The sequence below is a fragment of the Rhinoderma darwinii genome, unplaced genomic scaffold (genome assembly GCF_050947455.1).
Source record: "Rhinoderma darwinii isolate aRhiDar2 unplaced genomic scaffold, aRhiDar2.hap1 Scaffold_538, whole genome shotgun sequence".
Lineage (NCBI taxonomy): Eukaryota > Metazoa > Chordata > Amphibia > Anura > Rhinodermatidae > Rhinoderma > Rhinoderma darwinii.
In genome coordinates this window covers 207,707-231,112 of record NW_027464087.1, presented here as the reverse complement: position 1 = coordinate 231,112, position 23,406 = coordinate 207,707, and positions in this window count along the sequence as shown.

Here is a 23,406-nt window from a genome sequence, read left to right as displayed (position 1 = left end):
TTTGACATTTATCGGTCCTTTTTATTTACACTGATGTTTTGTAACGAAAGGATCTCCTTATCTTGTTGTCTAGTCCTCTCCCCACATTCTGTTTCTCCCCCCACCAATATAGTCTGACCCCTCTCTAACCTGGCTACCCCTTTTTTTTCTACATTGACCTCCCTCCTCAGCCCTAGTTTAAATACTCCGCCACCCCAGCTAGAATTCTCTCCCCCAGCACAGCGGACCCCCTTCCATTTAGGTGCAAATCATCTGCAGAATACAGTTTGTACCCCAATGAAAAGTCAGCCCAGTGCTCTAGGAACCCAAATCCTTCTCCTCTACACCAAGACTTCAGCCATGCATTTAACTCCCTAAGCTCCCGCTGTCTTTCCTGTGATGCGCATGGCACAGGCAGTATTCCTGAGAATACAACCTTGGAGGTCCTTCCCTTCAGCTTGTAGCCTAGTTCTTTAAAATTATTCTTAAGGCTCTTCACCTACCATTTATTCTGTCGTTGGTACCGACATGGACCACGACAGCTGGATCATCACCAGCCCCTCCCAGCAATTTGTCCACCCGTTCCACCACATGCCGAACCCTGGCACCAGGGAGACAGCAAACCATTCGGTTGAGGCGGTCTTGGCGACCAATTATTCTATCCGTCTTCCTGATTATAGAATCCCCTACAACTATCAATTGTCTTGGCTTGCCTGCATTACCATCCCGCCGACTACTAGCTGGGCTGTTCTCCCGGCTGTTAGGGAGATCAGTATCCACTAGGGCTGCCTTTTCTGAGACTGACACCCTCGCATCATCACCCAACCTGGCAATTTTGCTTGGAATGCCAGAAACCGGATCGGCCTTCCTTGTCTTTGACCCCTTTCTACTGCCCCTAACTACATTAACCCAGCTACTTACCTGATCATGCTCACCCATGTCTTCACCCTCCAGTTCTAACCCACTAACTGCATGCTCTGTGAGCAGCAAGCTCCGCTCAAAATTGTCTATCCTCCTCAGTGTTGCATTCTGCTCCTCCAGATCTCTAATACGAGCTTCCAGGTGAACAACATGCTCACATCTGCCACAGAGATATTCACCCTGGAACTCCGGCTCTAGTCGTGTATACATATGACAAACTGTGCACTGAAGAAAACCTCCAATCTTGCTATCCATTATCCAAGTTACACCAAAACAGCGAACAATTGTCAAAGAAAAAGAAGAGTACTTACTGGGGCTTCAACTCCTCTTTTCAACTCCGGTTTTAGAACTCCACTTAGTTCACAAGCCACTTAAACCACCAAGCTCAGAAAGAGCAAGCTCAAAATGAGGTCTGCTGACTAATTTATACCACCTGTGTCCGGTTAACCCCTTCCCCCTCGTCAGCTGTTCCTCTGTGTCCTCACTGTATATACTGTACGTCCTCTTTAATGTCCTCATACTGTATATAATGTGCTGTTCAGTTATATGTATATATGGGATGTGTCCTCACTATATATACTGTACTCCCTCTTTACTGTCCACATATATACTGTACATAATGTACTGTTCAGTTATATGTATATATGGAGCATATCCTCACTGTATATACTGTACTCCCTCGTTACTGTCCTCATATATACTGTATATAATGTACTGTTCAGTTATATGTATATATGGAGCGTGTCCTCACTGTATATACTGTACTCCCTCATTACTGTGCTTATATATACTGTATATAATATACTGTTCAGTCATATGTATATATGGGATGTGTCCTTACTGTATATACTGTACTCCCTCTTTACTGTCCTCATATATACTGTATTTAATGTACTGTTCCCTTATATGTATATATGGGACGTGTCCTCACTGTATATACTGTAATCCCTCTTTAGTGTCCTTATATATATATAGTATATAATGTACTGTTCCGTTATATGTATATATGGGACGTGTCCTCACTGTATATACTGTACTCCCTCTTTACTGTCCTTATATATACACACTGTATATAATGTACTGTTCATTCATATGTATAGATGGGATGTGTCCTCACTGTATATACTGTTCTCCCTCTTTACATTATATACAGTAAAGAGGGAGTACAGTATATACAGTGAGGACACATCCCATCTATACATAAGACTATACTTTATATAATGTACTATTCAGTTATATGTATATATGGGACGTGTCCTCCCTATATATCTGTACTCCCTCTTTACTGTGCTCATATATACTGTATAGAATGTACTGTCCAGTTATAGGTATGTATGGAGCATGTCGTCACTGTATATATTGTACTCCCTCTTTACTGTCCTCATATATACTGTATATAATGTACTGTTCAGTTATATGTTTATATGGAGCATGTCCTCACTGTATATACTGTACTTCCTCTTTACTGTTATTCATATATACTGTATATAATGTACTGTCCAGTTATATGTAAATATGGAACGTGTCCTCACTGTATATACTGTACTCCCTCTTTACTGTGCTCATATATACTGTATATAATGTACTGTTCAGTTATAGGTATATATGGGACGTGTCCTCAATGTATATACTGTACTCCCTCTTTACTATGCTCATATATACTGTATATAATGTACTGTCCCGTTATATGTATGTATGTATGGAGCATGTCCTCACTATATATACTGTACTCCCTCTTTACTGTTATATATACTGTATATAATGTACTGTTCAGTCATATGTATATATGGGATGCGTCCTCACTGTATATACTGTACTCCCTCTTTACTGTCCTCATATATACTGTATATAATGTACTGTTCCGTTATATGTATTTATGGGACATGTCCTCACTGTATATACTGTACTCTTTACTGTCCTCATATATACTTTATATAATATACTGTTCCGTTATATGTATATATGGGACGTGTCCATGTATATACTGTACTCCCTCTTTACTGTCCTCATATATAATGTACTGTCCAGTTATATGTATGTATGGAGCATGTCCTCACTGTATATACTGTACTCCCTCTTTACTGTGCTCATATATACTGTATAGAATGTACTGTTCAGTTATATGTATGTATGGAGCATGTCCTCTCTGTATATACTGTACTCCCTCTTTACTGTGCTCATATATACTGTATATAATGTACTGTTCAGTTATATGTATATATGGGACGTGTCCTCACTGTATATACTGTACTCCCTCTTAACTGTCCACATATACACTGTATATAATGTACTGTTCAGTTATGTATATATGGAGCATGTTCTCACTGTATATAATGTACTCCCTCTTTACTGTCTTCATATATACTGTATAGAATGTACTGTCCAGTTATAGGTATGTATGGAGAATGTCCTCACTGTATATACTGTACTCCCTCTTTACTGTCCTCATATATACTGTATATAATGTACTGTTCAGTTATATGTATATATGGTGTCCTCACTGTATATACTGTACTCCCTCTTTACTGTCCTCATTCATACTGTATGTAATGTACTGTCCAGTTATATGTATGTATGAAGCATGTCCTCACTGTATATACTGTACTCCCTCTTTACTGGCCTCATACTGTATATAATGTATTGTTCCGTTATATGTATATATGGGACATGTCCTCACTGTATATACTGTACTCCCTCTTTACTGTCCTCATATATACTGTATATAATGTACTGTTCAGTTATATGTATATATGGAGCGTGTCCTCACTGTATATACTGTACTCCCTTTTTACTGTGCTCATATATACTGTATATAATGCACTGTCCAGTTATATGTATGTATGGAGCATGTCCTCACTGTATATACTGTACTCCGTCTTTACAGTCCTCATATATCCTGTATATAATGTACTGTTCAGTTATATGTATATATGGAGCATGTCCTCACTGTATATACTGTACTCCCTGTTTACTGTCCTCATATATACTGTATATAATGTACTGTCCAGTTATATGTATATATGGGACGTGTCCTCACTGTATATACTGTACTCCCTTTTTACTGTGCTCATATATACTGTATATAATGTACTGTCCAGTTATATGTATGTATGGAGCATGTCCTCACTGTATATACTGTACTCCCTCTTTACTGTCCTCATATATACTGTATATAATGTACTGTTCAGTTATATGTATATATGGTGTGTCCTCACTGTATATACTGTACTCCCTCTTTACTGTCCTCATTCATACTGTATGTAATGTACTGTCCAGTTATATGTATGTATGAAGCATGTCCTTACTGTATATACTGTACTCCCTCTTTACTGGCCTCATACTGTATATAATGTATTGTTCCGTTATATGTATATATGGGACATGTCCTCACTGTATATTCTGTACTCCCTCTTTACTGTCCACATATATACTGTTTATAATGTACTGTTCAGTTATATGTATGTATGGGACTTGTCCTCACTGTGTATACTGTACTCCCTCTTTACTGTCCTCATATATACTGTATATAATGTACTGTTCAGTTATATGTATATATGGAGCGTGTCCTCACTGTATATACTGTACTCCCTTTTTATTGTGCTCATATATATACTGTATATAATGTACTGTCCAGTTATATGTATGTATGGAGCATGTCCTCACTGTATATACTGTACTCCGTCTTTACAGTCCTCATATATCCTGTATATAATGTACTGTTAAGTTATATGTATATATGGAGCATGTCCTCACTGTATATACTGTACTCCCTGTTTACTGTCCTCATATATACTGTATATAATGTACTGTCCAGTTATATGTATATATGGGACGTGTCCTCACTGTATATACTGTACTCCCTTTTTACTGTGCTCATATATACTGTATATAATGCACTGTCCAGTTATATGTATGTATGGAGCATGTCCTCACTGTATATACTGTACTCCGTCTTTACAGTCCTCATATATCCTGTATATAATGTACTGTTCAGTTATATGTATATATGGAGCATTTCCTCACTGTATATACTGTACTCCCTGTTTACTGTCCTCATATATACTGTATATAATGTACTGTACAGTTATATGTATATATGGGACGTGTCCTCACTATATATACTGCACTCCCTCTTTACTGTGCTCATATATACTGTATATAATGTACTGTCCAGTTATATGTATGTTTGGAGCATGTCCTCACTATATATACTGTACTCCCTATTTACTGTCCTCATATATACTGTATATAAAGTACTGTTCAGTTATAGGTATATATGGAGCGTTTCCTCACTGTATATACTATACTCCCTCTTTACTGTGCTCATATATACTGCATATAATGTACTGTCCAGTTATATGTATGTTTGGAGCATGTTCTCACTGTATATACTGTACTCCCTCTTTACTGTCCTTATATATACTGTATATAATGTACTGTTCAGTTGTATATATGGGACGTGTCCTTACTGTATATACTGTACTCCCTTTTTACTGTCCTCATATATACAGTATATAATGTACTGTTCAGTCATATGTATATATGGGATGTGTCCTCACTGTATATACTGTACTCCCTCTTTACTTTGCTCATATATACTGTATAGAATGTACTGTCCAGTTATATGTATGTATGGAGCATGTCCTCACTGTATATACTGTACTCCCTCTTTACTGTCCTCATATATGCTGTATATAATGTACTGTCCAGTTATATGTATATATGGAGCGTGTCCTCACTGTATATACTGTACTCCCTCTTTACTGCGCTCATATATACTGTATATAATGTACTGTCCATTTATATGTATATATGGGACGTGTCCTCACTGTATATACTGTACTCCCTATTTACTGTCCTCATATATACTGTATATAATGTACTGTTCAGTTATAGGTATATATGGGACTTGTCCTTAGTGTATATACTGTACTCCCTCTTTACTGTCCGCAAATATGCAGTATATAATATACTGTTCAGTCATATGTATATATGGGATGTGTCCTCACTGTATATACTGTACTCCCTCTTTACCGTCTTCATATATACTGTATATAATGTACTGTTCCGTTATATGTATATATGGGACGTGTCCTCACTGTATATACTGTACTCGCTCTTAACTGTCCACATATACACTGTATATAATGTACTGTTCAGTTATATATATATGGAGCATGTTCTCACTGTATATTATGTACTCCATCTTTACTGTCCTCATATATACTGTATAGAATGTACTGTCCGGTTATATGTATGTATGGAGCATGTCACTGTATATACTGTACTCCCTCTTTACTGTGCTCATATATACTGCATATAATGTACTGTCCAGTTATAGGTATGTATGGAGCATGTCCTCACTGTATATACTGTACTCCGTCTTTACAGTCCTCATATATCCTGTATATAATGTACTGTCCAGTTATGTATATATGGAGCGTGTCCTCACTGTATATACTGTACTCCCTCTTTACTGCGCTCATATATACTGTATATAATGTACTGTCCATTTATATGTATATATGGGACGTGTCCTCACTGTATATACTGTACTCCCTCTTTACTGTCCTCAAATATACAGTATATAATGTACTGTTCAGTCATATGTATATATGGGATGTGTCCTCACTGTATATACTGTACTCCCTCTTTACCGTCCACATATATACTGTACATAATGTACTGTTCTGTTATATGTATATATGGAGCATGTCCTCACTGTATATACTGTACTCCCTCTTTACTGTTATATATACTGTATATAATGTACTGTTCAGTTATATGTATATATGGAGCATGTCCTCACTGTATATACTGTACTCCCTCTTTACTGTCCTCATATATGCTGTATATAATGTACTGTCCAGTTATATGTATATATGGAGCGTGTCCTCACTGTATATACTGTACTCCCTCTTTACTGCGCTCATATATACTGTATATAATGTACTGTCCATTTATATGTATATATGGGACGTGTCCTCACTGTATATACTGTACTCCCTATTTACTGTCCTCATATATACTGTATATAATGTACTGTTCAGTTATAGGTATATATGGGACTTGTCCTTAGTGTATATACTGTACTCCCTCTGTACTGTCCTCAAATATACAGTATATAATGTACTGTTCTGTCATATGTATATATGGGATGTGTCCTCACTGTATATACTGTACTCCCTCTTTACTGTGCTCATATATACTGTATATAATATACTGTCCAGTTATGTATGTATGGAGCATGTCCTCACTGTATATACTGTACTCCCTCTTTACTGTTATATATACTGTATATAATGTACTGTTCAGTCATATGTATATATGGGATGTGTCCTCTGTATATACTGTTATATACTGTACTCCCTCTTTACTGTGCTCATGTATACTGTATATAATGTACTGTCCAGTTATATGTATATATGGAGTGTCCTCACTGTATATACTGTACTCCCTCTTTACTGTCCTCATTTATACTGTATATAATGTACTGTTCAGTTATATGTATGTATGGAGCATGTCCTCACTGTATATACTGTACTCCCTCTTTACTGTTCCACATATATACTGTTTATAATGTACTGTTCAGTTATATGTATATATGGGACTTGTCCTCACTGTATATACTGTACTCCCTTTTTACTGTGCTTATATATACTGTATATAATGCACTGTCCAGTTATATGTATGTATGGAGCATGTCCTCACTGTATATACTGTACTCCGTCTTTACAGTCCTCATATATCCTGTATATAATGTACTGTTCAGTTATATGTATATATGGAGCATGTCCTCAATGTATATACTGTACTCCCTCTTTACGGTCCTCATATATACTGTATATAATGTACTGTACAGTTGTATGTATAGAGCATGTCCTTACGGTATATACTATACTCCCTCTTTACTTTGCTCATATATACTGTATATAATGTACTATTCAGTTATATGTATATATGGGACGTGTCCTCAATATATATACTGTACTCCCTCTTTACTGTCCTCATATATACTGTACATAATGTACTGTTCAGTTATATGTATATATGGGATGTGTCCTCACTGTATATACTGTACTCCCTCTTTACTATGCTCATATATACTGTATATAATGTACTGTCGAGTTATATGTATGTATGTATGGAGCATGTCCTCACTATATATACTGTACTCCCTCTTTACTGTTATATATACTGTATATAATGTACTGTTCAGTCATATGTATATATGGGATGCGTCCTCACTGTATATACTGTACTCCCTCTTTACTGTCCTCATATATACTGTATATAATGTACTGTCCAGTTATATGTATGTATGTATGGAGCATGTCCTTAATGTATATACTGTACTCCCTCTTTACTGTCCTCATATATACTGTATATAATGTACTGTTCAGTTATATGTATATATGGGACGTGTCCTCACTGTATATACTGCACTCCCTCTTTACTGTGCTCATATATACTGTATATAATGTACTGTCCAGTTAAATGTATATGTATGGAGCATGTCCTCACTGTATATAATGTACTCCCTATTTACTGTCCTCATATATACTGTATATAATGTACTGTTCAGTTATATGTATATATGGGATGTGTCCTCACTGTATATACTGTACTCTTTACTGTCCTCTTATATACTTTTTATAATGTACTTTTCCGTTATATGTATATATGGGACATGTCCTCACTGTATATACTGTACTCTCTCTTTACTGTCCTCATATATACTGTATATAATGTACTGTTCAGTTATATGTATATATGGGACATGTCCTCCCTGTATATACTGTACTCCCTCTTTACTGTCCTCATATATACTGTATATAATATACAGTTCAGTTATATGTATATATGGGACGTGTCCTCACTGTATATACTGTACTCCATCTTTACTGTGTTATACTGTATATAATATGCTGTCCAGTTATATGTATGTATGGAGCATGTCCTCACTGTATATACTGTACTCCCTCTTTACTGTCCTCATATATACTATATATAATATACTACTCAGTTATATGTATATATGGGACGTGTCCTCAATATATATACAGTACTCCCTCTTTACTGTGCTCATGTATACTGTATATAATGTACTGTTCAGTTATATGTATATATGGAGCGTGTCCTCACTGTATATACAGTACTCCCTCTTTACTATGCTCATATATACTGTATATAATATACTGTCCAGTTATATGTATGGGACGTGTCCTCACTGTATATACTGTACGTCCTCTTTACTGTTCTCATATATACTGTATTTAATGTACTGTTCAGTTATATGTATATATGGGACGTGTCCTCCCTGTATATACTGTATATAATATACTGTCCAGTTATATGTATGTATGGAGCATGTCCTCACTGTATACACTGTACTCCCTCTTTACTGTCCTTATATATACACACTGTATATAATGTACTGTTCATTCATATGTATAGATGGGATGTGTCCTCACTGTATATACTGTTCTCCCTCTTTACATTATATACAGTAAAGAGGGAGTACAGTATATACAGTGAGGACACATCCCATCTATACATAAGACTGAACGTACATTATATACAGTATATATGAGGACAGTACTGTTCCGTTATATGTATATATGGGACGTGTCCTCACTGTATATTCTGTACTCCCTCTTTACTGTCCTCATATATACTGTACATAATGTATTGTTCCGTTGTATGTATTTATGGGACATGTCCTTACTGTATATACTGTACTCCCTCTTTACTGTGCTCATATATACTGTATATAATGTACTGTCCAGTTGTATGTATGTATGGAGCATGTCCTCACTGTATATACTGTACTCCCTCTTTACTGTCCTCATATATACTGTATATAATGTACTGTTCAGTTATAGGTATATATGGGACGTGTCCTCAATGTATATACTGTACTCCCTCTTTACTATGCTCATATATACTGTATATAATGTACTGTCCAGTTATATGTATGTATGTATGGAGCATGTCCTCACTATATATACTGTACTCCCTCTTTACTGTTATATATACTGTATATAATGTACTGTTCAGTCATATGTATATATGGGATGCGTCCTCACTGTATATACTGTACTCCCTCTTTACTGTCCTCGTATATACTGTATATAATGTACTGTCCAGTTATATGTATGTATGTATGGAGCATGTCCTTAATGTATATACTGTACTCCCTCTTTACTGTCCTCATATATACTGTATATAATGTACTGTTCAGTTATATGTATATATGGGACGTGTCCTCAATATATATATACTGTACTCCCTCTTTACTGTCCTCATACTGTATATAATGTATTGTTCCGTTATATGTATATATGGGACATGTCCTCACTGTATATACTGTACTCCCTCTTTACTGTCCGCATATATACTGTTTATAATGTACTGTTCAGTTAGATGTATGTATGGGACTTGTCCTCACTGTATATACTGTACTCCCTCTTTACTGTCCTCATATATACTGTATATAATGTACTGTTCAGTTATATGTATATATGGAGCGTGTCCTCACTGTATATACTGTACTCCCTTTTTACTGTGCTCATATATACTGTATATAATGCACTGTCCAGTTATATGTATGGAGCATGTCCTCACTGTATATACTGTACTCCCTCTTTACTGTCCACATATGTATACTGTATATAATGTACTGTTCAGTTGTATATATGGGATGTGTCCTCTCTGTATATACTGTACTCCCTCTTTACTGTCCTCATACTGTATATAATATACAGTTCAGTTATATGTATATATGGGACGTGTCCTCACTGTATATACTGTACTCCATCTTTACTGTGCTTATACTGTATATAATATACTGTCCAGTTATATGTATGTATGGAGCATGTCCTCACTGTATATACTGTACTCCCTCTTTACTGTCCTCATATATACTATATATAATATACTATTCAGTTATTTGTATATATGGGACTTGTCCTCAATATATATATACAGTACTCCCTCTTTACTGTACTCATGTATACTGTATATAATGTACTGTTCAGTTATATGTATATATGGAGCGTGTCCTCACTGTATATACAGTATTCCCTCTTTACTATGCTCATATATACTGTATATAATATACTGTCCAGTTATATGTATGGGACGTGTCATAGTTACATAGTTACATAGTTAGTACGGCTGAAAAAAGACACATGTCCATCAAGTTCAACCAAGGGAAGGGAAAAGGGAAGGAAAAATTTCTACACATAGGAGCTAATATTTTTTTGTTCTAGGAAATTATCTAACCCTTTTTTAAAGCCATCTACTGTCCCTGCTGTGACCAGCTCCTGCGGTAGGCTATTCCATAAATTCACAGTTCTCACTGTAAAGAAGCCTTGTCGCCTCTGCAGCTTGAACCTTTTTTTCTCCAGACGGAGGGAGTGCCCCCTTTGTTTTTTGAGGGGGTTTTACAAGGAACAGGATTTCACCATATTTTTTGTATGTGCCATTAATATATTTATATAAGTTAATCATGTCCCCCCTTAGTCTTCTTTTTTCAAGGCTAAATAGGTTTAATTCTTTCAATCTTTCCTCATAACTTAAATTCTCCATGCCCCTTATTAGCTTCGCTGCTCTTCTTTGTATTTTTTCCAACTCCAGGGCATCCTTTCTATGAACTGGAGCCCAGAACTGAACTGCATATTCTAGATGAGGCCTCACTAATGCTTTGTAAAGTGGCATTATTACATCCCTGTCCCGCGAGTCCATGCCTCTTTTAATACACGACAATATCCTGCTGGCCTTTGAAGCAGCTGATTGACACTGCATGCTGTTATTGAGTTTATGATTTACAAGTACACCCAGATCCTTCTCAACAAGTGAATCCGCCAGTGTAGCGCCCCCTAGGACATATGATGCATGCAGGTTGTTGGTACCAAGATGCATAACTTTACATTTATCTACATTAAACTTCATTTGCCAAGTGGACGCCCAAACACTTAGTTTGTTTAAATCTGCCTGTAATTCATGAACATCTTCCATAGTCTGAACTATATTACATAGCTTGGTGTCATCTGCAAAAATAGAAATAGTGCTATTAATCCCTTCCTCTATATCATTAATAAATAAGTTGAATAATAGTGGTCCCAGCACTGAACCCTGGGGTACACCACTTATAACCGTGGACCATTCAGAGAAGGAATCATTGACCACAACCCTCTGGATACGGTCCTTGAGCCAATTCTCAATCCAATTACAAACTATATTTTCTAAACCTATAGTCCTTAATTTACCCATTAGGCGTCTATGGGGGACAGTGTCAAATGCCTTTGCAAAGTCCAAAAACACTAAATCCACAGCGGCCCCTCTGTCTAGACTTCTGCTCACCTCTTCATAAAAACAGATTAGGTTAGTTTGACAACTTCTGTCCTTAGTAAAACCGTGCTGGCTGTCACTTATAATGCTATTTATTGTCACATAGTCCTGTATATAGTCCCTCAATAGCCCCTCAAACATTTTCCCCACGATGGATGTTAAGCTTACTGGTCTATAATTACCCGGGGAAGACCTAGAGCCCTTTTTGAAAATAGGCACCACATTTGCCCTGCGCCAGTCCCTTGGCACTATACCAGTCACTAGAGATTCTCTGAGTATTATGAAAAGGGGGACAGAAATAACTGAACTAAGCTCTTTAAGAATTCTAGGGTGTAACCCATCTGGTCCCGGAGCCTTGTGCACATTTATTTTATTTAATTTAGCTTGGACCATCTCTACATTCATCCAATTCAGTATATCAACTGATATATTAACAGCACTGGCACCGGCTACATCAGCTGCTCTTTCTTCTGTTGTATATACAGAGCTAAAGAACCCATTTAGTAACTCTGCCTTCTCTTGATCCCCTGTGATCAACTCCCCATTACCATTATCTAGGGGTCCTACATGTTCAGACCTTGGCTTTTTTGCATTTATATGCTTGAAGAATTTTTTAGGATTTGTTTTACTACCCTTGGCCACCTGCCTTTCATTTTGTATTTTTGCTAATTTTATTACATTTTTACAGATTTTATTAAGCTCTTTATATTTTACAAAGGCTACAGCTGTACCCTCAGATTTGTATTTTTTAAATGCCCTTTTTTTGTCATGTATTGCCCCTTTCACAGAAGGTGTAAGCCATGTGGGGTTTAATTTGAGTCGTTTATACTTATTACCTGTAGGAATAAATTTTGCACTATAATAACTCAAAGTAGATTTGAAAATCTCCCATTTATCATTTGTTCCATTATTTGACATTAGTTCTTCCCAGTCTATATCCTGAATTGCAGCCCTCATCCTGGGGAAATTGGCTTTCTTAAAATTAAATGTTTTTGCCCTCCCAGCCTGCGTTTGTTTTTTACAGTATAGGTAAAATGTAACTATATTATGATCACTGTTACCGAGGTTTTCACGAACATTGACATTCCCAACAAGATCTGCATTATTAGAAATGACCAGATCCAACAGAGCTTCACCTCTTGTCGCGTCTTCCACAAACTGGCCCATAAAATTTTCCTGCAACAGGTTGAGGAAATGTCTCCCCTTTGCAGTTGAAGCCGAACCATGACACCAATTAATATCCCGGAAATTAAAATCTCCCATTATCACTACAGTACCCGCCTGTGCAGCCCGCTCCATCTGTTTATATATCTGACCTTCCATCTCCTCAGTTATATTGGGGGGTCTATAGATTACACCAAAAGTAATTTTTTCAGTGTTTACCTCCCTTTCTGGTTCCACCCACAAGGTTTCAACCTCCTCACAGTCTTCACCCACTATTGTCTCTTTCACACTCGCCTTCATATCACTTCTCACATACAGACATACACCACCACCTTTCCTATTTGTCCTGTCTTTACGAAAAAGTGTAAAAACCCTGTCGATTTACAGCCCAGTCATGTGAAGAGTCCAGCCATGTTTCAGCAACACCAACTATATCTATATTTTCTTCCAGTATCAAGGCCTCCAGCTCCCCCATTTTGCTTGCTAGACTTCTGGCATTTGTGAACATACACTTTAACTTGCCTGTCAGTTTTTCACTTTTATTATCAGAAATGTGATTTGACATTTATCGGTCCTTTTTATTTACACTGATGTTTTGTAACGAAAGGATCTCCTTATCTTGTTGTCTAGTCCTCTCCCCACATTCTGTTTCTCCCCCCACCAATATAGTCTGACCCCTCTCTAACCTGGCTACCCCTTTTTTTTCTACATTGACCTCCCTCCTCAGCCCTAGTTTAAATACTCCGCCACCCCAGCTAGAATTCTCTCCCCCAGCACAGCGGACCCCCTTCCATTTAGGTGCAAATCATCTGCAGAATACAGTTTGTACCCCAATGAAAAGTCAGCCCAGTGCTCTAGGAACCCAAATCCTTCTCCTCTACACCAAGACTTCAGCCATGCATTTAACTCCCTAAGCTCCCGCTGTCTTTCCTGTGATGCGCATGGCACAGGCAGTATTCCTGAGAATACAACCTTGGAGGTCCTTCCCTTCAGCTTGTAGCCTAGTTCTTTAAAATTATTCTTAAGGCTCTTCACCTACCATTTATTCTGTCGTTGGTACCGACATGGACCACGACAGCTGGATCATCACCAGCCCCTCCCAGCAATTTGTCCACCCGTTCCACCACATGCCGAACCCTGGCACCAGGGAGACGGCAAACCATTCGGTTGAGGCGGTCTTGGCGACCAATTATTCTATCCGTCTTCCTGATTATAGAATCCCCTACAACTATCAATTGTCTTGGCTTGCCTGCATTACCATCCCGCCGACTACTAGCTGGGCTGTTCTCCCGGCTGTTAGGGAGATCAGTATCCACTAGGGCTGCCTTTTCTGAGACTGACACCCTCGCATCATCACCCAACCTGGCAATTTTGCTTGGAATGCCAGAAACCGGATCGGCCTTCCTTGTCTTTGACCCCTTTCTACTGCCCCTAACTACATTAACCCAGCTACTTACCTGATCATGCTCACCCATGTCTTCACCCTCCAGTTCTAACCCACTAACTGCATGCTCTGTGAGCAGCAAGCTCCGCTCAAAATTGTCTATCCTCCTCAGTGTTGCATTCTGCTCCTCCAGATCTCTAATACGAGCTTCCAGGTGAACAACATGCTCACATCTGCCACAGAGATATTCACCCTGGAACTCCGGCTCTAGTCGTGTATACATATGACAAACTGTGCACTGAAGAAAACCTCCAATCTTGCTATCCATTATCCAAGTTACACCAAAACAGCGAACAATTGTCAAAGAAAAAGAAGAGTACTTACTGGGGCTTCAACTCCTCTTTTCAACTCCGGTTTTAGAACTCCACTTAGTTCACAAGCCACTTAAACCACCAAGCTCAGAAAGAGCAAGCTCAAAATGAGGTCTGCTGACTAATTTATACCACCTGTGTCCGGTTAACCCCTTCCCCCTCGTCAGCTGTTCCTCTGTGTCCTCACTGTATATACTGTACGTCCTCTTTAATGTCCTCATACTGTATATAATGTGCTGTTCAGTTATATGTATATATGGGATGTGTCCTCACTATATATACTGTACTCCCTCTTTACTGTCCACATATATACTGTACATAATGTACTGTTCAGTTATATGTATATATGGAGCATATCCTCACTGTATATACTGTACTCCCTCGTTACTGTCCTCATATATACTGTATATAATGTACTGTTCAGTTATATGTATATATGGAGCGTGTCCTCACTGTATATACTGTACTTCCTCTTTACTGTTATTCATATATACTGTATATAATGTACTGTCCAGTTATATGTAAATATGGAACGTGTCCTCACTGTATATACTGTACTCCCTCTTTACTGTGCTCATATATACTGTATATAATGTACTGTTCAGTTATAGGTATATATGGGACGTGTCCTCAATGTATATACTGTACTCCCTCTTTACTATGCTCATATATACTGTATATAATGTACTGTCCAGTTATATGTATGTATGTATGGAGCATGTCCTCACTATATATACTGTACTCCCTCTTTACTGTTATATATACTGTATATAATGTACTGTTCAGTCATATGTATATATGGGATGCGTCCTCACTGTATATACTGTACTCCCTCTTTACTGTCCTCATATATACTGTATATAATGTACTGTTCCGTTATATGTATTTATGGGACATGTCCTCACTGTATATACTGTACTCCCTCTTTACTGTCCTCATATATACTGTATATAAGGTACTGTTCAGTTATATGTATATATGGAGCATGTCAATGTATATACTGTACTCCCTCTTTACTGTCCTCATATATACTGTATATAATGTACTGTACAGTTGTATGTATAGAGCATGTCCTCACGGTATATACTATACTCCCTCTTTATTTTGCTCATATATACTGTATAGAATGTACTGTCCAGTTATATGTATGTATGGAGCATGTCCTCACTGTATATACTGTACTCCCTCTTTACTGTGCTCATATATACTGTATAGAATGTACTGTCCAGTTATATGTATGTATGGAGCATGTCCTCACTGTATATACTGTACTCCCTCTTTACTGTCCTCATACTGTATATAATGTACTATTCAGTTATGTGTATATATGGGACGTGTCCTCAATATATATACTGTACTCCCTCTTTACTGTCCTCATATATACTGTATATAATGTACTGTTCAGTTATATGTATATATGGAGCGTGTCCTCACTGTATATACTGTACTCCCTCTTTACTGTGCTCATATATACTCTATATAATTTACTGTTCAGTTATATGTATATATGGGATGTGTCCTCACTGTATATACTGTACTCTTTACTGTACTCATATATACTTTATATAATGTACTGTTCCGTTATATGTATATATGGGACGTGTCCTCCCTGTATATACTGTACTCCCTCTTTACTGTCCACATATATACTGTATATAATGTACTGTCCAGTTATATGTATATATGGGATGTGTCCTCACTGTATATACTGGTATATACTGTACTCACTCTACTGTGCTCATATATACTGTATAGAATGTACTGTCCAGTTATAGGTATGTATGGAGCATGTCGTCACTGTATATACTGTACTCCCTCTTTACTGTTATATATACTGTATATAATGTACTGTTCAGTCATATGTATATATGGGATGTGTCCTCACTGTATATACTGTACTCCCTCTTTACTGTCCTCATATATACTGTATATAATGTACTGTTCCGTTATATGTATATATGGGACATGTCCTCACTGTATATGCTGTACTCCCTCTTTACTGTCCTCATATATACTGTTTATAATGTACTGTCCAGTCATATGTATGTATGGAGCATGTCCTCACTGTATATACTGTACTCCCTGTTTACTGTCCTCATATATACTGTATATAATATACTGTTCAGTTATCTGTATATATGGAGCATGTCCTCACTGTATATACTGTACTCCCTCTTTACTGTGCTTATACTGTATATAATGTACTGTCCAGTTATAGGTATGTATGGAGCATGTCCTCACTGTATATACTGTACTCCCTCTTTACTGTGCTTATACTGTATATAATGTACTGTCCAGTTATATGTATATATGGGACGTGTCCTCACTGTATATACTGTACTCCCTGTTTACTGTCCCTCATATATACTGTATATAAGGTACTCTTCAGTTATATGTATATATGGAGCATGTCAATGTATATACTGTACTCCCTCTTTACTGTCCTCATATATACTGTATATAATGTACTGTACAGTTGAATGTATAGAGCATGTCCTCACGGTATATACTATACTCCCTCTTTATTTTGCTCATATATACTGTATAGAATGTACTGTCCAGTTATATGTATGTATGGAGCATGTCCTCACTATATACTGTACTCCCTCTTTACTGTCATAATATATACTGTATATATTAGGTACTGTTCAGTTATATGCATATATGGGACGTGTCCTCACTGTATATACTGTACTCCCTCTTTACTGTCCACATATATACTGTATATAATGTACTGTTCAGTTGTATGTATGTATGGAGCATGTCCTCACTGTATATACTGTACTCTCTCTTTTCTGTCCTCATATATACTGTATATAATGTACTGTTCAGTTATATGTATATATGGGACGTTTCCTTACTGTATGTACTGTACTTCCTCTTTACTGTCCACATATATACTGTATATAATGTACTGTTCCGTTATATGTATATATGGGATGTGTCCTCACTGTATATACTGTATTCCCTTTTTTACTGTCCTCATATATACTGTATATAATGTACTTTGTATATATGGGGCTTGTCCCCACTTTATGTACTGTACTCCCTCTTTACTATGCTCATATACTGTATATAATGTACTGTCCAGTTATATGTATGTATGGAGCATGTCCTCACTGTATATACTGTACTCCCTCTTTACTGTGCTCATATATACTGTATATAATGTACTGTCCAGTTATGTGTATGTATGGAGCATGTCCTCCCTGTATATACTGTACTCCCTCTTTACTGTCATATATACTGTATATAATGTACTGTTCAGTTATCTGCATATATGGGACTTCCTCACTGTATATACTGTACTCCCTCTTTACTGTCCTCATATATACTTTATATAATGTACTGTTCTGTAATATTTATATTTGGGATGTGTCCTCACTATATACTGTACTCCCTCTTTACTGTCCTCATATATACTGTATATAATGTACTGTTCAGTTATATGTATATATGGGACGTGTCCTCACTGTATATACTGTACTCCCTCATTACTGTCCACATATACTGTATATAATGTACTGTTCAGTTATATGTATATATGGGACGTGTCCTCACTGTATATAATGTACTCCCTCTTTACTGTCCTCATATATACTGTATATAATGTACTGTTCAGTTATATGTATATATGGGACAGGGTCCGCTCTCTAATCTGGATTTTTGGTGTTAAGGTGGTATGGATAAAACATTATCCCCTACTATATCTTTTCCTGTAATAGTATAATAAATATAGGATTTTTCTCTTTCTAAACAGACTACGCTCCCACTGGACAACATGCAGGGCTCCCATGTTAGGTCATCGTCATAGAAACTGTTTGGTTTCCAACCTTTGTAGAATGGACAACTAACCGGCAACTGAAAGCTCCTCCCAATGTATTAATGTCACTTCTGTATGGACAGGTAAGATTTGTCTATCCCCTTCAAGGGGTTTTCCCATGAAGGACATTTAGGACATCTCCACAGGATATGTTATAAATGTCAGATAGATGCGAGTCCCACCTCTGTGACCGGCGCCTATCTCCAGAACGAGGCCCCCTAAACAGTGGCGGATTAAGTAGGCCATAGGCCCTGGGCTGTTACCCAAATTTGGGCCCCCCTACTCCTCCGCCGCCCTGCTGTGCCGCAACTATTGTTAACACTACCTTTTTGTGCAAGCATTAATAGATGGGTGTTACGGTTCCCCTTGTCAAAGGGCTGCGTCCCTACATTCTGACAGTATCACACTGTGCAGGGACACATCCTCCTGACAAGGGGAATAGTAACACGCAATTGTCTATCAGTCCTGGACTGCACAAAGACATTTTGTGAAGACAAGGATTTCCTATAAACATGTCAGGAGAGGTGACAGATTCGCTATAAATCTAGTGACTCAGAATGTAAAGTAAAGCACCACATACACAGTGCCCACTTTAGATAACACCACACACAACCCCCTCTAGATTGCGCCACACAGACAGCCCCTGTAGATAGCATCACACACAGCCCCTGTAGATAGCGCCACACACACAGCCCCTGTAGATAGCGCCACACACACAGCCCCTGTAGATAGCGCCACACACACAGCCCCTGTAGATAGCGCCACACACACAGCCCCTGTAGGTAGCACCACACACACAGCCCCTGTAGATAGCGCCACACACACAGCCCCTGTAGATATCGCCACACACACAGCCCCTGTAGATATCGCCACACACACAGCCCCTGTAGATATCGCCACACACACAGCCCCTGTAGATAGCATCACACAGCCCCTGTAGAGATCATCACACACACAGTCCCTTTAGATAGTGTCACACACACACACACACACACACACACAGCGCCATTAGATAGCATCGCACACACAGCCCCTTTAGATAGCGCCACACACACAGCCCCTGTAGATAGCGTCACACACAGGCCCTGTAGATAGTGACACACACACAGCCCCTGTAGATAGTCACACACACAGGCCCTGTAGATAGCGTCACACACAGGCCCTGTAGATAGCATCACACACACAGCCCCTGTAGATAGCGTCACACACAGCCCCTGTAGATAGCATCACACACACAGCCCCTGTAGATAGCATCACACACACAGCCCCTGTAGATAGCGTCACACACAGCCCCTGTAGATAGCGTCACACACACAGCCCTTGTAGATAGCATCACACACACACAGCCCCTGTAGATAGCACCACACACACAACCCCCTGTAGATAGCGTCACACACAGCCCCTGTAGATAGCACCACACACACAGCCCCTGTAGATGGCGCCACACACAGCCCCTGTAGATAGCGCCACACACAGCCCCTGTAGATAGCATCACACACACAGCCCCTGTAGATAGCATCACACACACAGCCCCTGTAGATAGCATCACACACACAGCCCCTGTAGATAGCATCACACACACAGCCCCTGTAGATAGCGCCGCACACAGCCCCTGTAGATAGCGCCGCACACAGCCCCTGTGGATAGCGCCACACAGTCCCTTTAGATAGTGTCACACACACACAGTGCCATTAGATAGCATCACACATTTAGCCCCTGTGGATAGCACCACACACACAGCCCCTGTAGATAGCGCCGCACACAGCCCCTGTAGATAGCGCCGCACACAGCCCCTGTGGATAGCGCCACACAGTCCCTTTAGATAGTGTCACACACACACAGTGCCATTAGATAGCATCACACATTTAGCCCCTGTGGATAGCACCACACACACAGCTCCTGTAGATAGCGCCACACACACAGCCCCCTCTAGATAGCGCCACACACACAGCCCCTGTAGATAGCACCACACACACAGCCCCCTGTAGATAGCGCCACACACCGCCCACTGTAGATAGCATCACACACACAGCCCCTGTAGATAGCGCCACACACACAGCCCCTGTAAATTGCATCACACACAGCCCCTGTAAATTGCATCACACACAGCCCCTGTAGATAGCGCCACACACACATCCCCTGTAGATAACACCACACACAGTCCCTGTAGATAGCATCACACACACAGCCCCTGTAGATAGCGCCATACACAGCCCCTGTAGATAGCGCCACACACAGCCCCTGTAGATAGCGCCACACACAGCCCCTGTAGATAGCGCCACACACAGCCCCTGTAGATAGCGCCACACACAGCCCCTGTAGATAGCGCCACACACACAATCCCTTTAGATTGTGTGTGTGTGTGTGTGTGTGTGTGTGACACTATCTAAAGGGATTGTGTGTGTAGCGCTATCTACAGGGGCTGTGTGTGGCGCTATCTACAGGGGCTGTGTGTGTGGTGCTATCTACAGGGGGCTGTGTGTGGAATGCTATCTACAGGGGGCTGTGTGTGGCGCTATCTACAGGGGGCTGTGTGTGTGGTGCTATCTACAGGGGCTGTGTGTGTGGCGCTATCTACAGGGGCTGTGTGTGTGGCGCTATCTACAGGGGCTGTGTGTGTGGCTCTATCTACAGGAGCTGTGTGTGTGGTGCTATCCACAGGGGTTGAATGTGTGATGCTATCTAATGGCACTGTGTGTGTGTGTGTGTGTGTGTGTGTGTGTGTGTGTGTGACACTCAGTGCCATTAGATAGCATCACACATTCAACCCCTGTGGATAGCACCACACACACAGCTCCTGTAGATAGAGCCACACACACAGCCCCTGTAGATAGCGCCACACACACAGCCCCTGTAGATAGCGCCACACACACAGCCCCTGTAGATAGCACCACACACACAGCCCCCTGTAGATAGCGCCACACACAGCCCCCTGTAGATAGCATTACACACACAGCCCCTGTAGATAGCGCCACACACACACAGCCCCTGTAGATAGCGCCACACACACATCCCCTGTAGATAGCACCACACACAGCCCCTGTAGATAATACCACACACAGTCCCTGTAGATAGCATCACACACACAGCCCCTGTAGATAGCGCCACACACAGCCCCTGTAGATAGCGCCACACACAGCCCCTGTAGATAGCGCCACACACAGCCCCTGTAGATAACATCACACACACAGCCCCTGTGGATAGCGCCACACACACAGCCCCTGTAGATAGCATCACACACATCCCCCCCTCCCCTTGTATATAGTGCCACACAGCCCCCTCTCCCCTTGTATATAGTGCCACATATCCCCCCTCCCCTTGTATATAGTGCTACACAGCAATCCACCCCTCCCCTTGTATATAGTGCTACACAGCAATCACCCCCCCCCTTTATATTGCCACATAGCCCTCCAAAACAAAACATTGTACTTGCCTTGCCCCGTTCCCGCGACGGACGGTGCACTGCACTGTCTCCAGGCAGGACGCATGCGCATACTAGCATGATGCAGTTACATCATCACGGCGGCCTGCCCAGGGATTCTTCCCAGCACCTTATAGGCTGCAGTCCTAACTTGGCCTGCAGCCTATAGCATTAATTCATATCTGCGTCCTGAGGATGCAGATACAAGTGAATGTGGCTGTCGCTAGCATCAGGGCCCCCTCCAATGCTAGGCGCCAACGGGCTTGAGGGGGCTCGTGCAGCCCAGCCAATAAATGTTATGGGTTTTTCAGCCATGGGCCCCCTGGGAGCCTTGGCGGCTGCCCGAACCTTCCTAACGATGATCCACCACTGCCCCCAAACCCTGTTCTAGCTTTTTGTGCTCACGCTGCTTCCCGGTCACTTCTTGATGACATGGTCGGGAGTTACAGAAACAGCGGTGAGTGCCTCGAATTTCTACCTTCTATACATATATATATATAGTGCCAGAAACCCAACTATGGATTTTAGAGCCAGAGAACAGTCATGGCTGGTTAAAGATGACTCCACAGCCACAGGTGTTGGCAGTCAGAGAAATATTATGGAGCCACAGAACTCCTTCAAAACCTTTGTAAATAAAAGAATGAAAGTTTGGTGGAACCGAGCATTCCCAGCAAATTATCTCCAACGGAACCATATACCGAGGGGGTTTCGCATACAAGTTTTCCCATCATTTCCAATTGAAGATGTGAATTTTCCATCTAAATGGGAGGAGAACTGCAGTGCGTGTTCATTTAAAATGATGGAGCTTCTTATTGGACTCAATAACACATCATTAGAAAACAGGGATAACGAGCTGGAAAAGATCCAGCAAAAATTAAAAGCAGAGATGTCCAAAGAGGACTTAGAAACATTTAAAACGCGATTGGATCAACAATGCCTCGTGTGGGAAAAAGAAATTGAGAGCACAAAAACAAAGAAATTGATATGT